Source organism: Tachypleus tridentatus, chromosome 6 (assembly GCF_004210375.1).
Source record: "Tachypleus tridentatus isolate NWPU-2018 chromosome 6, ASM421037v1, whole genome shotgun sequence".
NCBI lineage: Eukaryota > Metazoa > Arthropoda > Merostomata > Xiphosura > Limulidae > Tachypleus > Tachypleus tridentatus.
In genome coordinates, this window is record NC_134830.1 from 95790156 (window position 1) to 95810221 (window position 20066).

At 33.7% G+C, this 20066-nt stretch overlaps 1 protein-coding gene across 15 annotated transcripts in view; it reads left to right on the forward strand.

Moving 5' to 3' along the window:
* Window positions 1-20066, forward strand: part of LOC143253090 (prestin-like) — a 144425-nt gene that overhangs the window by 23347 nt on the left and 101012 nt on the right. For 4 of the 15 annotated variants that reach the window (XM_076506320.1, XM_076506323.1, XM_076506329.1 and 1 more), the window contains exon 1: window positions 19960-20062. The exons of 8 other annotated variants lie outside the window; for them this stretch is intronic. The gene's annotated coding sequence lies outside the window, so the exon portion shown is untranslated. Of the gene's footprint in view, window positions 1-19959; window positions 20063-20066 lie in introns of those variants that run through there. 3 more of the 15 variants (XM_076506328.1, XM_076506318.1, XM_076506327.1) reach the window with 3 other exon arrangements.

The window sequence follows — 20066 nt, forward strand, 5'->3', positions numbered from 1 at the left end:
TCTTGGAAGGAAGCAGTGATATTAATGTTCCAGAAAGAAGCAAAGAAACCAAATAATTACCGCTCAATTAGCCTAACCAGTTGCATCGTCAAAATTTTAGAAAGAATAATTAGGTAACCGACTCTCTATATGTACTTCGAAGTAAGTTCAAAATTACCAGAAATTCAAAACGGATTTAGAAAATAAGACAAACTACAGACCACCTGATCAGATTAACAGAACCAATTACAAATAGCTTTAACAAAAACGAATGTACTGTAGCTTGCTTTCTCGACATTGAGAAAGCATTTGACACGGGGTGGCATAACGGATTACGCCAGCGGCTAACGAAAATGGATTTACCCCAGGGAATTAATTATTTGATGGCTATCTACTTTACACGGAAGTTAGTGTAAAATTAGTCAGTGGGCCCCATTCACGGTCGTTTTCACTTGAGGCAGGAGTCCCACAGGAAGGGGTAGTTAGCTTTATCTTATTTATCATTTATGTGAGTAATATACCTCTATCGGACCTAAATTTATGTTTTGCATCACAATTTGCTGACGATGTGTAGCAGTCTGGAAAAGTGCTCCCACTCCTTCAATAACCTCCAACCAGTACTGAATAATTTTGAATAATTCTGCCAGAAATATAGAATAAAAATAAATATTCCGACAACCCAAGTAATATTATTCAGCAGATTAAATAAACTGAATAAAGAATTAAAAGATCCACCAAAGTTATACATGAATGGATCACTTACTGACTGCTACTTCTGCTAAATTTTTAGGATTAACTTATGATACCAAATTAACGTGGATACAGCACACAAACAATATCCTGATCAGAATCTGGAAAAGAGCAAATTATGCAAGAAGTCTTTCAGGTAAAATTCAAGGTACATTACCTGATAATATAATAAACATTTACAAAACATACATTAGACCTATAATAGAATACGCATCTCCTGCCTGGATAATCATAACAAAAACAATTACAGAAAGTTCAAAAAATACAAAATTCAATCTCAAGTTCAGCCTATAAAGTACCACGCACAAGTACTTCATGCACAAGTATGCAAACGTAGAGCCAATATCTGAAAGACTCTTGCATCATGCACTAAACTATTTTACTAAAAATTGGCATAAAAATGTTTTAATGTGTGATCTCGACAGATACTACGTACATGATGAACATAGTCCTAAGTACCTCTCTCCTATAAATATATATTTAACAAATATAAATCAAGCTGGCTACCATGCACTATACGCTTAAAACTAGTTTTATTTTTTTATGCTTTTTATTTATTATTTTTTCTTTCTTTTTTTTCTTTTCTTTATTATTATTTTAATTTTTCCTATAAATATATATGAAAAAAGGGAAAATATATATATGAGTGAAAAAAACGAGTAGAAATATAAATAAAAATGGAATAGAAGTAAAAAAATGGATAAATCTATTCAGGGTAAGACAAGACATGGACATTGCCCTGAAAAAGGTCGGAGTACTGTGGAACACTCTGGCCGAAAATCTACAACAACAAATTTTCAGTAGTAGCCGACATGAAAGCTAGGAATGGAGGGAAGAGGTCTTGTGCACCTGACCTTCCTGGGTATTTAAAAATTAAACATACCCAAATACCGACAAGGAAGAAGCGAAGCGAGTTAGTTTTGCGAGAAATTAAATATTTTGTTATTAATAAATATCTTTTTTCTTATTTCCCACTATTTATAAAATATTATTAATCTTTATGTAATTTGATCTTGTTTGGCATAATTACAAATAATTTGTGCAACATAAGGGTTGTTTTTTTAAAAAAATTCCTTATTATCGGATACGCTGAGTATAATTATTGTGACAACATCTTTATTAGTTAACTTGGTGAAACATTAGTACGTGATGTTATGTCAGTTTGATGTTTTATATAACGGAGTGTTAAGATTTTGTATTACTTTTAAATCCGACTCTTATTTCAAATAATTTCAATTTATTCACACGAGTGAATAACACTGTGGAAACCGCTACACAATTTTTTTAATCGCTAACGAATGTTGAAAAGATGTCAAAATATCCTGAGTTCTTCATACATCGAGAGGATCACGTCCGTGAAAGAAGTGTGATAATTTCAAGGATACCATGTAGAAATATTGAACTTATCCTGGATTCATGTTTACCACGTCCAGTACGTATAAAACAGTGACAAAAAAAAGTCATCAAACCACTTGAGAGACAGCTTTCACCTGCCACAACCTTCACCAGGAGTTGCTTTTAAGTTGTTCTTCTCCTTGATATCCTTTGAACGTCGTCATATCGCGCTTTGTGTCACAAAAATCAGCACGAAGCTACAGCAAAGTATATTTTCTTTAGATTCTATTGTCATATACTGGACATTAGGCATCTTTTTAGTTATTTTTGAACAGACAGTTTGGTACATCTTGAATGTGACAATATTCCAGAATACTCGGTTTTCTATTGCTCGAAGAGCATCTACCACTTTCCTCCTAATCAGTCGCATTTTAAAGATGTTGTTTTGTAATAAGCACAAAGCTACATAATATAATATCTGTGCTCTGCCCACCACGGGTATCGAAACTCGGGTTTTAGCGTTGTAAGTCTGCAGACATGCCACTGAGTCACTGGGGGCGCATTTAAAAGAAGTGTTTTATTTCTACTTCTCGTCGAACCACCTCCAGCAATGTACAGAATACCATTTTACATCGCAAAATCAGTATCCAAGAGAGTTCATAACCGTAAGTTCAATATTCCCTCTCATTAGTAAGATTTCTTTTACCATCTTTGAGAACAAACAATTTTTGATGATTCTGCTATACTGTGATGATGTCTCACCTCCCTGTTGTCAAATTGTTAGCAGCTTTATTTTTTTATTTATTAAAAAAATACCAGTTGCCTCACCAAAATGCCACAGACAGAAACTAGTGCAGTTAACTAATATAGTGACACTCCAGTTAACCATGAAAAAAAACCCACACATTCTGAAATTGAGCAAATTCCGTAGCAACTGTGAATACATTAAATTACAGAAAACTGCGTGCAAAGAATAAAATATGTGAACACTAAATCGTGAACTAGAAGTTACACAATAGAACCTAAAAACATTTCAGAAATATATTATTTCGTCATTTAAGAAAAGAAAAGTAACATTAATGCTTCAACAATCGTCATGTTTCAACATTAGGAAATAACCACTGATTTTTATTTTTCTTCTAAATTTCAAATTAGAAAATTCGCCATCAGACCATTTCTGTTTAGCAATTAACCTTTCAAATTAATGTAATGATGTATTACCAACAGACTGAAACAATAATATTCGGATGTTTGTTTTGAATTTTGCGTAAAACTATTCGAGGGCTACCTGCGCTAACCATCCCTAATTTAGTAGTGTAAGACTAGAGAGAAGGCAGCTAGTTATCACCACTCATCGCCAATTCCTGAGCTACTCTTTTATCAACGAATAGTGGGATTGACCGTCACATTATAATGCCCCACGGCTGAAAGGGCGAGCATGTTTGGCGCGAAGGGGATGCGAACCCGCGACCCTCAGATTACGAGTTGCACCCCTTAACACGCTTGGCCATGCCGGGCCATATTCATGATGAAACTATGTAGAATGGATGGAAACTGCCTGTTATGGAGAAACAAGTGTAGAGGATGATGTTTTAAGTTTTCCGCCTTTCTAAACATCGTCCTCTACACTTGTGTCTCCACAACAGGCAGTTACCATCCATTCTACAAAGTTTAATCACATTTATTTCTTGATGTATTTGAAAGTAATATAAAATGCGAGAACCATTAGACAGCTCATAATTCAAACCTTGCTATTCAAATTTTTGTTTTTAATCAACCAAAACGAACATCAGCCTGGAGCTCACTACATGTGTGTACACTTGTATACAAATCTGTAAGTAAATTTTTCTAATGCATCATAGCATATTTGCTTAAACTTTGAGGTGTATGTGGTTTGTATAGTTATTATATTTATGTGCTGTTTGATTAGTTAATTATCATATTGAAGCTTTTGTGTGTCATTGAAACTACAAAAGTTTAGTTTGTATGGAAATGTGTGATTGATTATTTGTAAATTACTTTCAAAAATGAAAATTTCTTTCCTTTGACAGTTTGTTCTTAAAGTACTAGGGATGTAATGATTAAAAAAAAAGCTACTGATTAACCATCTCTACGAGGGTCAAAGGCCATATCTTTACCTTTATTGCTTCACATTCAAACTTTCATTGAAGTATTATTTTATACCTACTTTGTATCATTAAATTTGGTATCAAACTTTAGATTATACTTCAAACTACTGATATTAATAAGCTGTAACATAAAATAAGAACCATCTATTTTTTTCTGTTTAATGAGGGTGTTGCTAATGTACTGATTCAAATACAGTGACCTTCCATTTTTGGAAACACTCCCATACATACTTTCGTCTGACATGTGAATAACCAGTCAAAAGTTCAGAATGTCACTTGGTGGCTTTCTGAGCCATATTCAAGTATTACAGTCTCATCTCATTCTTTTGATACAAAACTTCAAGCTGCTTAGTTGAGTCTTTAATGTGGTCAACTTCATATTTTTAAGACCAAAATATACCAAATTTTATGGTATAGATGTAGTAATTTGTGATATTTTGGTTTTCAAATGTATATGTGTACATCTGTGTTATTTTAATTTTTTTAGGTTTTATATATAAAACCTAAAGAAAATGTCCACATCTTCCCTGGTGGCTACAAGGGTGGTCAAATTGACCAAACCTGTTCATGTTCCTTAGTAAAAATAACTGATAAAATACAGCCTTTCCTAATTGTGTGATAATTATCTGAACATTATAAGGATTTTGCATGTGAAAGATAAAAGTTTTTAATGCACAAAATTACTTAAAATGAAAATTACTTTGCATGTTGGGCAGTCAACATTCAAAAAGAAAATGGGATGAGAAAGCATTGCTTGTCAAACCTTTAAGTCTTAAAACAAAAAATTCTGATTTTTTATGTGAAAGTATTGTAATTTTTTACTGAATTTATAAAATATTTGAGCATATACCTGATTTAGAAATTACAGTATGAAAATTATCACAAGCACAAAATGGTTGTGGGGCTGTGCTGAAACAATCAATGGGTGCTTTGCTATTTTTTGTCTATATTACCATTGTAATTAGACAAGTTGTCTATTTTAGCTGAGTTATTGATCAGTTGCCAACTAATTTGCATACCTTTGTCATATGCAACTGTACTTATCTTGTTTTTATGAACCGTTTCTCTATTGATAATTTAATTTGAATTTTCCTGATTTCTACAAGTAGAGTTATAGTTTAAAAACTTGCATTTGTCAACCAGTAAAATAATAAATTGTTTTATATTCTTTATGGCTTAAACAAAATGCTGTCTAAAAAGCTTATGTATATGTTTAATATTATTTGAGAAAGACTATTCTTACTTGGATACATGTAGATGATGTTTTTACAATATTGGCATTTCAGTATTTATTTCTCATTGCATGTTACCTTAAACCATTATTTAATAAATGTCTACATTTGTGTCTGTTTATAACTGCAAAACTAGTGAACAAATTGTCCTCAAACCTGGTGTGTAGCTCAGGTGAAGTAAAGTGTTTAGATCTGACTTGTCCTTACATGTGCATTGCACAGCTTGTAAAATTCTGATTGAACTAATGGAAATAAAAAACAAAAAAGAACTAGACAAGCACTTTTAAATATTTAGAAAGCTGTTGGTGTTTTCCTAATATAATGAAATTCTAGTCATAATCTGTTGTAAAATAAAGTGACTAATTAATAGGGTTTTAATTCTTTACATCAATTACATTTGTTTAGTATTTGGTTAATGTGTAATTACAGGAAGTAATGAATGAAGTCAAACTGTAAGAAGTAGCTGGATGGCTAACATCATTATTATTATGACAAAGAACAAGATCTAACATTAATGGTAAATACATTTACTGTAACAAAATTACTCTTAATATTGTAATAGTACACCATGTAAAGAACATGCTTTTAATTATATATAGTAAGATATTAAAGAGAAGTAAAGCTAATGGTGGCTGCAATATGACAGTGATTCATTGTTACCTTAAAGTTAATTTTAGAGAAATTATATTGTTGATTGTTTTGTATTATAATTTATCACAGATCAGTCTCCAATTTAGTGGGAATAAAGTAGGAACTTATCATAACCTGTTGATAACTGCTTTCTGGATGAAGCAGTGCAACGTTAATGCACAGGTCGGCCCAGGACGGAGTATAAAGTAATGGGTCTCGTCTTTCTTACCCTTGATTTTAAGAAAGTGCCCTACAATTTGATGATATATATTTCTTAAAAAGACTTTAGTTTATTATCATTATTTTGTTATGCGCTTCATATCTTATTATTTTACTCCCAATGCGCCGGGAGGGGGGAACTTCCCCTTATACCAATTTGATAAAACGGTCCTAATGCGAGGTGTTGGGATCATTAGATAACAAATGTTGCGTTTCTGGCAATGATACTGTACGTCTTGTACATGGTGATATGCTGTTTAGGTTATTTTGTACTCGTCTTTAGATGTACTGGTCTTTCCTTCTCGATGCTATTTACACATTGTATAATCATCCTTTGAACTGATAATATGATATATTCCGAACTTTGCTATTACTCGTAATGCCACAGCCTCAACTCTATTTGTAGCGATATTGCGTTGTTGAATGGTGGGGAATTTGCCATAAATTAAATACATTTTACATCTGCGGCGATATTGCGTTTTATTGCATGCAATTTTTTTATTTAAATACATTATTTATGATAGTTTTGTGATGAACTATTTAGGATTTAAACTAAAAATAGAAATAAATGATTCAAAAGTTTTAAGTAGTATTTCAGAATTTCATTCAAAGCCACACAAGAGCTATTTTGCACATAAAAGTCCCTAACTTTGAACTAAGTAGGCTAGAGGAAAAGCAGCTAGTCTACAACACTCACTATCTGAAAGTCACTATTATAGCACATCCACGGCCCCAAAGTGCATTGTGCGTTTTGATGCAACGAAACTATTTGAACTTTGAACCACCAACCTTTGAATTTGTAGTCCGGGCACGTTAACCATTATGTCACGCCCAGCCCTCCGTTTTTGAAGGTGTGCTGACTTTGAGGTCAGAAAATAGAAACAGAACAAAGAAAGTATCATCAAGCTAATAGATACAGAACAAAGAAAGTATCATCAAGCTATGAGGGAAACCTGATGAGAAGACGATTAAGAAATCACTGAATGAGTACATTTGTCCAATTTTCTTCTGCTGGTTTATTTTCTAAAATCATATTATTAGAATCTTGCGAAAATTTGGTTAGTTATTTAACACTTCGAAGTTTATTTATATATGAAGTAGAAACTAATTTTACTACGTGTAGCAATCTACAAGCTCTTCGAAATGATTTTAAAAGCATCGGTAGATAACAGTAAATGTTTAGTATTTACACTTTAGTCATTCTGCTTTAAGTTAACAGTGCTATGTTATCGTTGAAAGTAATGTATAAATATAAATGCGAGCTTGGTGTGTTTAGCTGTGTCAAATTATAACGTATTTGTTAATGTGCAATTTTCGTAAATATCTACAACGATAAAGTGCAAGGACATAAAGAAGTACATTCTTAACTTGACAGCTAAAAACTGACCCGTGGTGGGCAGAGCACAGATAGCCCATTGTGTAGCTTTGTACTTAATTCTAAACAAACTAAAAAAAATTAGTGTGGCAAAGAGTCAGAATCTGGAAATTAATTGAAATCAAAATAATTCAGAAGTTTAAAGAATATGATAATCAGTATTCTGTGTAGAAGTTCATTTCATCATGATGTTTCTTAGCAGTTTTAAGAGTGTTTCATTTCACAAGGTTTTTCTCACATTAAACATATAGGCATTAGTATGGAATGTTCTTAAGTTTCATTGGTGTACATAAAACTTTAGTCTTACTTGTACATAACAGTTTATTTTTACCAATAAAATGTTAAAGGAATGGACAGTTATATAAAGAGTAAAAAATTTGAATTTAGTTTCATTGTGGTTTATATTTTAGCAGCTGTACATGTGAGATATAGGAATATATCATAAGTTTCTCTTTTCTGCAATGTTAATATTTATTGTGTGCTTAGTCTCTCCTCTGAATATGTGCAGTTTTTCACATACCACGTAATAAAAGCATTAACTTTAACTTGTTTCAAGTTTTCTTTGTTTCTTTATAATCTTCAGAAGTTAAATGTACCTTGTCACTGCCCGTGGAGAACATTGCAACATACGGTACTGTTTAATTTGAGGTCTTCGAGGCCAATGTCCTTTGTTGGCTGTATAAATAATGCCTAGAGGTTTCGACCTCAGTTATATGAAATGACAAAAAAACAGTCACGTGGTAGCACAGTTGTATATGTCAGAGATTTCATTTTAAGTAGGATCCTCTTATTTAATTAGTCCGATTCTTAGTCTCATTTAATCTTGACCTGATATTCGCTCTTTGATGATTTGCCAGCCCATAGTAAACAAGTACATACACTGTATTTTTATTTTAAGAACTAATACAGACTATGTTTATTGTGTATTATAGTTTATGTCAGTCTAGTTATTTCTTACCTTGAACTTTTCCAGTAAAAGTTCAATGCTGTCTGTAAACCATATCTTTTTAAAATCTTCGTGGACATATCAGTAATGTTGCAACAAGGCTTCAGAAAATGAGACAGATTTTGTAAGGGTCTCAGAACTGAATTTCATAAAGAAGTCGCACATTTCAACACTGTTTATTAACTACATTTTGAGCAATAAACAACTACATGCGATGGGTTAGATAATATACAAAATACTGATTTTAATATTAATGATAAATATAAATGGCCGAATATTTATTTAAGAAAAAACTGTAAGAACGTGTTAATGAAACATCACAAAATAATAGGTTTGTATGAAATGAGTAAAATTGCTGTTGTCATAGTGGCACAGTTTTTAATGAAGTTTTTCAATGAAACATCCATATTTTGAATTTTATCCCTTCCATCTGTAATCTAGCCCTGCCCATCAAATAAGTCTAAAATTTGTATTTAGTTTATTTCTGGATTCCAGATTTGCTGCCGCAAAGATCCATGACCTTGATCTCATTACAGCCATTGACTCAGGTCAGAACCTCAGAACCAAAACTCTGGTTCTGGTTGTAACATCACAATGAAGGAGAATTGGGATTGTTATTGATGGAAAGTGTTTGCCAACTAGAATATGCCACTTTCTCACTAGCATGTAAGGCGGTAAGTACCTAGTAGACTATGTGGCAACAGTGAGCCTTCCCAAGCTAGGAGTTATACTGTAAAAATGAATGTGACCAACAAAAGGGTTTAGGGGCCGATAAAGACCAGAAACTCGGTATGTACATCTTCTTGCTGTCCGTTATAACGCTGAGGTATCCAAATACTTCTAGCTTATGTAGACAACATTGTTGCAAACTTCACAATCAGGTAGTGATCAAGAGGTCATTTAGAAGACTGGTTTCACCCTCGAATAAGTTTGAATAAGGCTAAGCAAATCATTTCCCCAGTGCTTAAAGGATTGGTAAAAGAGGGTTTAGACTGGTTCTTGAAATGTATCAGGAAAATAACTGTTTGAAACAGTTGGATTCCTCTACAGATTGTTTAATGTATTGGGACAAGCCTGGACAGTCCAGATTTGATCGAATTCTTGGACAAGTATCAACTTCAGAAATATGAGACAGTCATCATCAAGTTTCACCACAGGTTTGACCTTGTGGAGAACAGAGCAATTCATCTGGCTGCTAAGAAGACTCAGATGAGGGAACTAATGGAAAGATTGACTCTTTACACAGAGGACTTGCACCATTTTATTGGTAAGCCTACCTAGTGACAGCTTCAGCAGATTTCAAAGTATTATTTCATTTTTGAAATGGTTAGAGAATGAAATGATGCGACATCACTTCAGTGTGAAATAACCTTTTCTCATTAACAAATGCATTCTGTCTTGATGATATTCAATATAGTAACTTCATATCACATGCAGGATTGGAAGAAGCCTATAACAACAACTGCAGTGATTTTGACCCTAACAAACCATACTGCTTAGGCTTCTGTGTTGTGCCAAGATCGAAATCAGCCATGGATCAATCGACCACCCATGCATACTGAATTTGCAATGCAAAATTAGTGAACGGACATGGCCATACCAGTCCATCCATGACATACATGCCATAATATCCATTGGTTTCGCAACCTGGAAATCATCCTAGTCAACACAGAAAAAGCATATACTTTGCTTGTTGGATGCAGGGTAACTTTTTGGTGAACTTACTCAACGTTGTCAAACAGCAAGGCAGAGCTGGCTATCACTTTTAACCTATGAGGCAACAAATTTTCCTGAGCAAACAGCAGGTAGTCAGTACTGTAATTGCAGCTCTGTGGAACTAGAGGAAGCCAAGTTGGGTTTAACTACTGACTTGAGAGAGTTTGATGAAAAATGTGCACCTAAATGTGTAGTAGTCAATTCTGCTCCTTCGAGGATGGGTGAGTTTTAGTATGTTCCTGTGGAAAGTAAGAGCAAGAGTGATCAGAACATTGGTTAATTTCATAGTATATTGGACACCCTAAGTGAAACTGACCGTTGGACCAGTTAAAACAAACTCTTTATTCTTGTGAATGAAGATTTCATGCTATGACTATTGTCTAGAGAATAAAAGTAATTTTTGCTGACCTCGGTTTTGGCATCTGTAATCTTGGAATGAATGTATTGCAGATCTTATCATTCAGTTTTGCCTGTGCAATAGTTGTATTGACACTCCCTGATTAGAGAAATGACAGCACCTTTATCTACACAGGCGATGTTTCAGAGTTTACTACAAAAAAAAATGTCTAGTGCAATAATGCCATGTAACAAAATTCATGAGTGAATGCATGAAAAAAGCTATTTTCTATCCAGAATGCAATCAGCATTAGCTCAAGCACTTATCTGTTAGAATGAAGTTCTAATGTTATTATCTAATTATGGATCATCAGCTATCCAGCTGCAAGCAAAAATGGTCTTTGGCATCGTAAACTGGAAGTAACCAATACTAGAAAGAATGCTACAGTTTCATCTATCATTCCACATTATATACACACTTGTATACAATAACACCTGAGATCATTAGGTGAAGACGTACAGATAATCTAGATCCATCTCAGCAAACACGAACTCGGTGACTTATTGGCAAAGTATGGAGGTGTGTTTAAGGACAAAGTGGCAAATTTGATCGAACTACGGTCACTCATCATCACAAAATACAGGTGATGATTAAACAACTACCACATAGGCTTACCTGGGATACTTGGGAAATAGCCAGTCCTCAAATAGAATGGAACTTTAAATGGCAAAGCCATACAACCTACAGTGAGTGCTTGGTGGTCACTAGCAGTTATTTTCAAGAAGAGAGAAAGAAAGCCTGGAGATACCTGATCCATTTTAATGATATTTTAATATCTTAGTCAAGAATTCGAGTCTGTGACTGAGAACATGAAAATTAATAGTATTCCTACAGATGAAGAAGGCACACATGAAACTGAAACCAAGAAATGTGTATTTATGTGCATAAATGTAGAACTGCTTTGTTGGGTCTGGAGAAGACACAAACTTCATTTTATTATTACCAATCTGATGGGTTAGTGAATGCTTGCTTGCTTAGATTATTACCTTGTACTGAACCAACTAAGATGAACACTTGCACTAAATTCTGATGTCATATTATAAAATTAATACAAAATAATGGATTGTTCTCCAAATATACACATGTTTGTTAAAGAAAGTTTGTTTCCATTTAATATCACTTATGACTTTCTATCTAGAGCAGGTGACCCACAGTGTTCAAATGAATATTTGTAGTGGGTGAGGTCTTTTCTTAGTTGGTGTGCATGAGTTTGCACGTCAATAGCTAGGAGAAGCTGACATACATCGAAAAGGTGCTGTGACATATTAATGAAGAAATAGATGTGCCAACATAGAGGTTATGTCTTTGGTGTGTATCAGAAGCAAATAATTCTTTTGGTTCTGATTGGACCAGACATCGTCTTGTAATCTAATGAGTCGGTCCTTTAATGTATAAGATACAGCAGTGAAAGGTCATGTGGTAGCATGTTTTATATGTTTATCAGTGGCATCTGTATTTGACCAGTAATTCTCTGGAATTCGCTTTATCATGTCAAGTCAAATAAAGAAGTATTCAAGTCAAATGATGATGAAAACACATTCTTATTCCACTAAAATATTGACAAAAGGGAAGTAACAGCTGAAGACACTTCTAGCTATTCACGATGAATCACATGGAGAAAGAGCAGATTTAAAACGATATTTAGCTCCAATGATCCATAAAACCGCTGATGTACACTTACCAATCAATATAGTTGAAACAGAAAGCAGAATTAAGCTAGAATAATCATTAAGTCGAGAGCCAAGTAACTGAAAGATAGTAACGATCTTTGCTTTTCAAGCTTTCAAACTCTGCGTGTTGAGCAATATACATACTGCAGTGTGTTGTTTTTACTTAATTATCAACAGTTAGTATAGTCATTAGTTTGAGCAACTAATAACTAAAAAGAAGTTGTGTTTCTGAGTTATTGGGTAGCAATGTGCAGCAGAAGGTATGATAACTTGCAACTAATGTAACTGAAGATGATAGTTAAGTGCTCGAAAACAAATTGAAGGATCTCTGTGACCATTGCTTTCTAAGCTACCGAGTGATTTTCGACAAATCAAAAAGCTTACGAGAATCAATCACCCAGTCTGATGAGAACTATGTGGTGAATATCACTAGAATTTCTGCTAGATTTAAGAAAAACATTTAGGGTGAAAGAACTTCCCCATGTGCAATTATGTAGTATTATTTCTGTTTGAGTTTGTAATGGTACATATTACAGCAGTGCAAATAATTAATCTTGCCTTATGAGAATATTAACTAAATAGTCATTTCAGTTGATCTCGGTCTCTGACGATTTTTTTTTTTCTCACAAGAGCATGAAAAGAAAAATGCTTATATTTGAGAGGTTGCAGGTGGTAGCACCTAACCTAAATAAGCTAGCTTCAGAAGTACCTTAAGATGGTTATAATATGAATTGACTGGAAAGCTGAAGGCTATCTGTTTGAAAGCTATTAATGTCATGGAAATCAATGTAAACAATACTATACAGACATGCAGTAACATTACATTAACATATTAATGCTACTTGTAAATAGAAATAAATGATTTTATCGGATTATTAATACTTTATGGAATGTGGTGAACTTTAATTACCAGCCACTGAGGCATTATTTTAAAATTCATACTATTTTTAAACAATACTTGAGGAAAAGTGTTTCAGTTTTCAAAATAGAATATTGGTTGAGGAACAAAGCTTCATAGACAGATAAAGTTAACGATGAGAATCACATTGCTTTTAAGAGAAAACACGGTATCATCTGTGACTTTTCGAGTAGTGCAACAATGTATGTGAAACAAAAAACTGTTTTACTTGCGCTTACAATAATAATAGTGCAGAACATTTTGGTTATTTAAAATCAGAATACATGAATTATTGAATATATTGGAAGTAAATGCAATTTACAGGCATTATTTTAAATGTTGTATTAAATATAAACTTGGTGTACACATTGTTTTATTTGTACACATGTAAACATGCATATCGAAGTGTTTTAATAAAAACACTATTTTGTTTTTGTTTCAATTCAATGGCAGTTATAATGCATCAAAATGTGTGCTGTAAGATTTCTAGGGGAACGGAAAAAGTAACATCCCTGACGTACAACTTTTAACTAAACTTTCAACTGAGAAAAAGTCCACAAGGTAAGATAATGGAGAAGTTGGTGAATGACTTTAACCAAGATTATAGAACACCTTCATCTTGCACACCAAGATGAGATTTTCATTAATTAGATTTCACTGACCTAAGATTTTCAATTTGGACTTTTGGTACTCAAAGTAAAATTTGGACTAATTTGACTATTCAAATTTTCAACTATTCAGAATTAAGTGGAGATTTCTTTTTTTGGTGAGGAGTTCAACTTCACTACAATTCTACAATGTCCATGACCTCGCATATTCAATATTGAGGTCACTTTATAGTTAATGAAGGTGGAGCTGCCTTTTATGAAATGTAGCTCAGCTCTCACTGGGCAAAATGGAAGACACTCTCATGTCTCCAACCACGATCACACTGGCAAAAGGTTGGTTTGCAATGCTTGCATCCAAAGTAGAACTGAAGTTATAGGAAGAGAAACCATAATTCTGATGTCCCATTGGAAGGTTTCCCGTTTTAAGACATTAACACCATCTTTGGGAGTTGAGGTCTCCTCAAGCTGTAGCCAAATGCTGGGGAGAAAAGAACAAGAAAATAACTGCAGCATTTTCACTGATGTCAAGCACGCCACCACCATAAGGGGTAAGAACATATGCAGCAGTTGCAAAGTTGGCGCCATAGACAGGACTGAAAAAACATTCTAGGATTTCACTGTTCAGAACCTCAATGGAGGAGTGGTGACTTTGGCAAATGCAAACAGTGAGCCACCTGTGAAGAGAGTGAGGGATACTACTCAGAGGCAGTCAAGAGTTGACTTTCCAGCTAGTTCAACACCCAGCTCACCCCCCAACAGCTCACGTGCTCACGTCAGTAAAAATGGATAGAAGCTTCGGAACTTTTTGATAGGAAAGAGGGTCAGTTGCGTTAGATATCAATGATTTCTTTACAGTATGCTGAAGTCACACATACAACAGCCATACAGTTAATTAATTACTACGAAATGGTCCCTGGCCAAAGCTCAAGAAGAAAATAGTGATGGCAGCCACTCGATAGAAGGCAACAGCTGCACTTTTCTACCATTGGTTGAGAAAACAATGTATCTTCCAATATAAGTCTGTTGAGAAAGTCTTAGCATTCCCTTCAGCAGCAAAGAAGTACGACAGAACATTGGTTCTGAATTATCTTCCCATTTTACGATTATTGGAGAAAGTTTTATTCTCTACTGATATAGAAAGTTCATTTTGATAATAAAGTTAGAAAAAACTACCTTTACCCTCCAGATAATTACAAGAGAACTTTGATTCTGCCCGATGTTTCGCTTTCGTTGCTTCTTCAGGGCTAGTTCATAAAACTGTAGTTAAGTGTATATAAACGAAAAAATATTTAAAATAATTAAACTGGGTATTTGAATCATTTCTATTAATCAAAGGTATAATAAATAAAATACGGTGTATCTTACTTTATACCATTAAATTTCACCTGTCACTGAAGTAAGTTTAAGGATTTATAACGCTATATTTCGAGTTTCCGCTCATAACGGATATTCATAACGTGTGTGTGTGTGTTACCGAAAGGCAACATCGGGATATCTACTGTGTTCATCGAGGGGAATCGAACCCCTCGCAAATCCGAATACTTACCGCTCTTACGACTTTCTTCATAGGATCGCTCATTGAACGAAATATTCGCCAAACACAGGAAATCGAACGCTTTCATCATAAGCATATATAAACAGTTTATACAGTTCTTCATGGGTAACTGCTTGAAAACGCATCCATGTGCATGGAGTTTTGTTTTATATAAGCTGTTTACTACTTCTCTCATTATTTTGGTAGTAATTATTGAGAGAAAATCATGCATAATTTAAATGATAAAACAAGAGTTTTACGTTACTAGATTTAATATGTATTTATGTAAAAACCCTACATGAAAACTGGCGACTTCCCAACTGTGGAAAAATACACTTTAAATAGATACGACATATTGGCGAGTGCATTTTCACTTGTTCTCACAATATTTCTTACTGAGAAAAAAACGCCACAAAAATAATGGTAGAAATCCTAAACAAATCACTGTTTAATGGTCATCATACGAATACTGGTAAAAACATATATAAAGCACTTTGTGCATGCACAACACAAACCTTGTATGTTGCGGGATCAACCTAGCTTAAGTTGTACACTAAAATTCATAAGGCTGACTGGTTTAAAACTCTATTATTCTCTAAAAGTGTCTTGTGTCTGGCTGTGACGAACATTGTTCGAGTTTCCGATCTCTGATTACTATGAAACTTCCAAGGGTGCTTAATTATGCCTCAGAGGGATTCTAAAACCTTTTACTTTATTCATATCTTTATTTTTTTCATAAGTGATAAGTTTTTTCACCATCATTTCAATGTCTACCTTAGCTATTCTTTTATTGCGTACTTTCCAACTTCTGATGATCATGAAATTTTCAGGATTTATGAAGTATGGTATAGAACTCCAGGATATTTAAAGTGTCAGCTTGATAATATATGTATCGAAAATAGTTACTTTAGTATGAAAACGTTTGCCAATAAAGGGTTTGTTTCTAGAACAATTTATGCCAATAATCAAAAAACCTTTGTGTTTAATAACACTTAAGCCCACTGTCCTTTCATCTCTTAAAGCTAACAAAATAGTTCGTAATGCCAAGGACCTTTATTTATTTTTTACAATGTTTAGCCGCGATATTCCAAGTAACATCAAAGCTGGCAAAAGAATTATTTATTACTGGGTAACAAATGTAATGATACATTAGAGTAAGACCTAAAATAATTTTAAACAATGCCACTCTTTAACTGTTCAACGTGCTAGCACATTAAAACTACGAAGAGGGTATCAATTAGCCATACATTGTCAAGTACTTAAAGTAATAGACTATATTATTGTAAGTTATATTTTAATGGTTCATTCTAAATGTTGCTTTCCAGATCGTGCAAGACGTCACGTTTTGTATTGTTAGTAAAAAAGGAGAAATATCAAAATTGTTGAAGCAGAGAAGTGATGAGTAATCAGAAGGCGATTTAATTTAGTGATAATAGTGAGAGTTATCGCGTCTATTCTGTTACTTTGTTTCAGGGCAAAGCCACATTAGGCTATCTGCTGTGTTCAAACCAGGGAGTCGAACCCAGAAGTGTTCTAAGTCCTTAAACCAGTTACTTAGTGAGTTAGTCAGTATGTTAATCGTGTAAGTAAGTTTACTTGTGGAATTATATCGCAGTTTCCATTAAAGCATTGGTTTCTGAACTTAGGCCTGCAATCTGTAACAAAGTGAACGTAACCCATACAAACTTTAGCCCCCCAGTTGCACAGCGGCATATCTGCGGATTCACACTACTAAAAACTAGGTTTTGATGCTCGTGGTAGGCAGAGTACAGATAGCCTATTGTGTAGCTTTGTGCTTAATTCCAAACAAACAAACGAATACAAACTTTAATGAAGAAATAAATTAATTCGTTATTGTTATATGGACTGGATTTGGCGATATTTTGACTAAAAGAACCCTTCTAATTATGAAACACGTTACGACAGTGCTATTAACTTCACTTTCTATGTTGTAAATTTGGTTGTGTTAAAGTGCGTATCCTTAATGAAATTATGTCGTATTTGTAGTTTATGAGAAGTTAAATTCTATATATGATCTATATCCTTAATTAAAAAAAACAACATTCTTTCTTATCATTAATCTTGTCGTGAAGTTGAATTATCTAAAAGAATAATGCTGCCTCAACATTGAATTTTAAAAAAATATCCGGATATTACATTGCAAAAATAAAAGAAAACCAGCAGTCTAGAGTATTTCGAGTGTTTAGAAGGTCATGGCTGGCGTAGCTGCTCCGATATGTACAGCAAAGTGATTACATTGTTATAAAAATACCAGTAGAGCAACAAAACAAATAACAATTACAAAAACATCTTGTTGTAATGGAGCTTAGATCTTGGAAACTATCGCACCGATCATCACCAATCATAAATGAATAATATTTTTATAGCTGAGAAATATGTAAAACTATTGACATTTCCGCAAAATGACATCTTTTATATTTGTTTGTTTTTTAATTTCGCGCAAAGCTACACCAGGTCTATCTGCGCTAGCAGTCCCTAATTTAGCATGGTAAGACTAGAGGGAAGTCTAATCATCATCACCAATTTTTTCACCAACGAATAGTGAGATTGACCGTTACATTATAACGCCCTTACAACTGAAAGGGCGAGTATATCTGGTGTGACGGGGATTCGAACCCACAACTCTCAAATTACGAGTCGAGCGCTATAACCACCTGGCCATGTCGGGCTGTTTCATATTCAACCAATAAAAATTACAAATAAAAAAGTAAGTTTCAGTTTTAACCAATAAAAATTACAAAAAAGCAAAATATCTTTAAAATATAAAACAATCAAAACCAAACTTAAACATTTATGTTTTACTTTGTTGAAACAGAAAAAAGAAGCATTTTCATCGATAGCTGCATCTATAAAAATATTTCAATAAAATCTACTCTGTGATGACAGCTCATTGTTAACTAATATTAACTGCTACTGGTAACAAAAATTTTAATAAAATCCTGAATGTCACATATAAGTGCATTATTGTAGAAAAGGCCCAATGATCTTCAGCAGGAACTAGCAGTTATACCTTCCCGAAGGGCGCGTATAATTTGCTAGTTCGTATAACTGTCGAAACGAACTTGTCGTAATTATTACTTTAACTGCTATTTCATAACATTGGAAATGATGTAATATTTATAAGTCTTTAAAGCTTTAATCATTTGGCTGTTTATTTAATTTAAAACTTTTTTTCTAATTGAATAACAACTAAATATAAAAGTTTATTTGTGGTTATTTATAAAATAATACTGTGTAAACTATGCTATATAATCTTCTAGTACCTTGCAAGTAATTTCATGTTGTAAGATTGTTGTTGTTTTTTAATTTCGCGCAAAGCTACACGAAGACTATCTGCGCTAGCCGTCCCTAATTTAGCAGTATAAGACTAGAGGGAAGGCAGCTAATCATCACTACCCACTGCCAACTCTTGGGCTATTTTTTTTTTACCAACGAATAGTGGGAAAAACCGTCACATTATAACGCCCCCACGGCTGAAAGGGCGAGCATGTTTGGTGTGACAGGGATTCGAACTCGCGACCCTCGGATTACGAGTCGAACGCCTTAACCCACCTGGCCATGTTGTAAGAAGCCGATCGATTCACAAAGGGTGTCACTCATTGAAATATGTTATAGCTTGTTTTTTATGTATTTTAATGAAAACAAGGTCAAAAATTTGCTGGTTGGTATAGAACTAGTGACTTTTTACTATTTTGTGGAATAGTATAACGTTACAACAATAACAAGAGCTAGTATAAATAATGAATTGTTATACTATTTACAAACGCTGTAAAATAGCATTTTATTCTCGTACCATGCTCCAGTCATGCTATTTTTCATCATATTTTAGGTTTATTCAGCACTTTAATGTTATTGCATCATTTATTCGAGTCCTTAGCCTAAACTGATTAGTCTATTTTAATAGTCGTATTTTGATTCCAAGCGACTTCTCTTTTCTGATGTCGAGAGGCCGTATATTTTGAACATTAATATCGAACGTAATAAAAATCTATATCATGATGATGAGAAACTCACATGAAGTGAAAATGTATCTCAGAACAGCTGGTATGGATATTAATACCTATTTCTTTGTAAGTGTTAATACCCATACCAGTCGTCCTGAGATACAAGATATGATTTTGTTAGTGATTTTTTTTTTGTTCCTGTACTTTTGTAAGTGAGTATACTTGGCACTAGAAAAGGAATTTTAGATGCTTATAAATAAATAATAAACACCTGTTGTTTGTATGAAAATTTACAAAAAGCATATTGTATGTGTAGCATGCGATGCTGGAAGTATAGAACCACTTCTGTCTGTAAACTTAATTGTATTGTTAACGTAGTTCTTTTACCGTGTACAACTGCGTTTTGCATATACAATATAACTGAAATCTTGTTGGGTGAATCATGTATGATACATCAGGTGAAATTTGTTTTGCCCAACAATAGCAAAATATGTTTTAAAAACCAATCGGATAAATGTACTATGGGGTATATCCAATGAGGTATTTAATATCATGCTAACGTGATGAGTCCCTGGTGGTGAATATTGTCACTAAAGTCCTGTAAATAAACTTGCTCAAGTTTTGAGCACCTGGTGATTATAGATCTCGAGCTTGTTACAAGTACGTACGTTGAAACTGGGTAA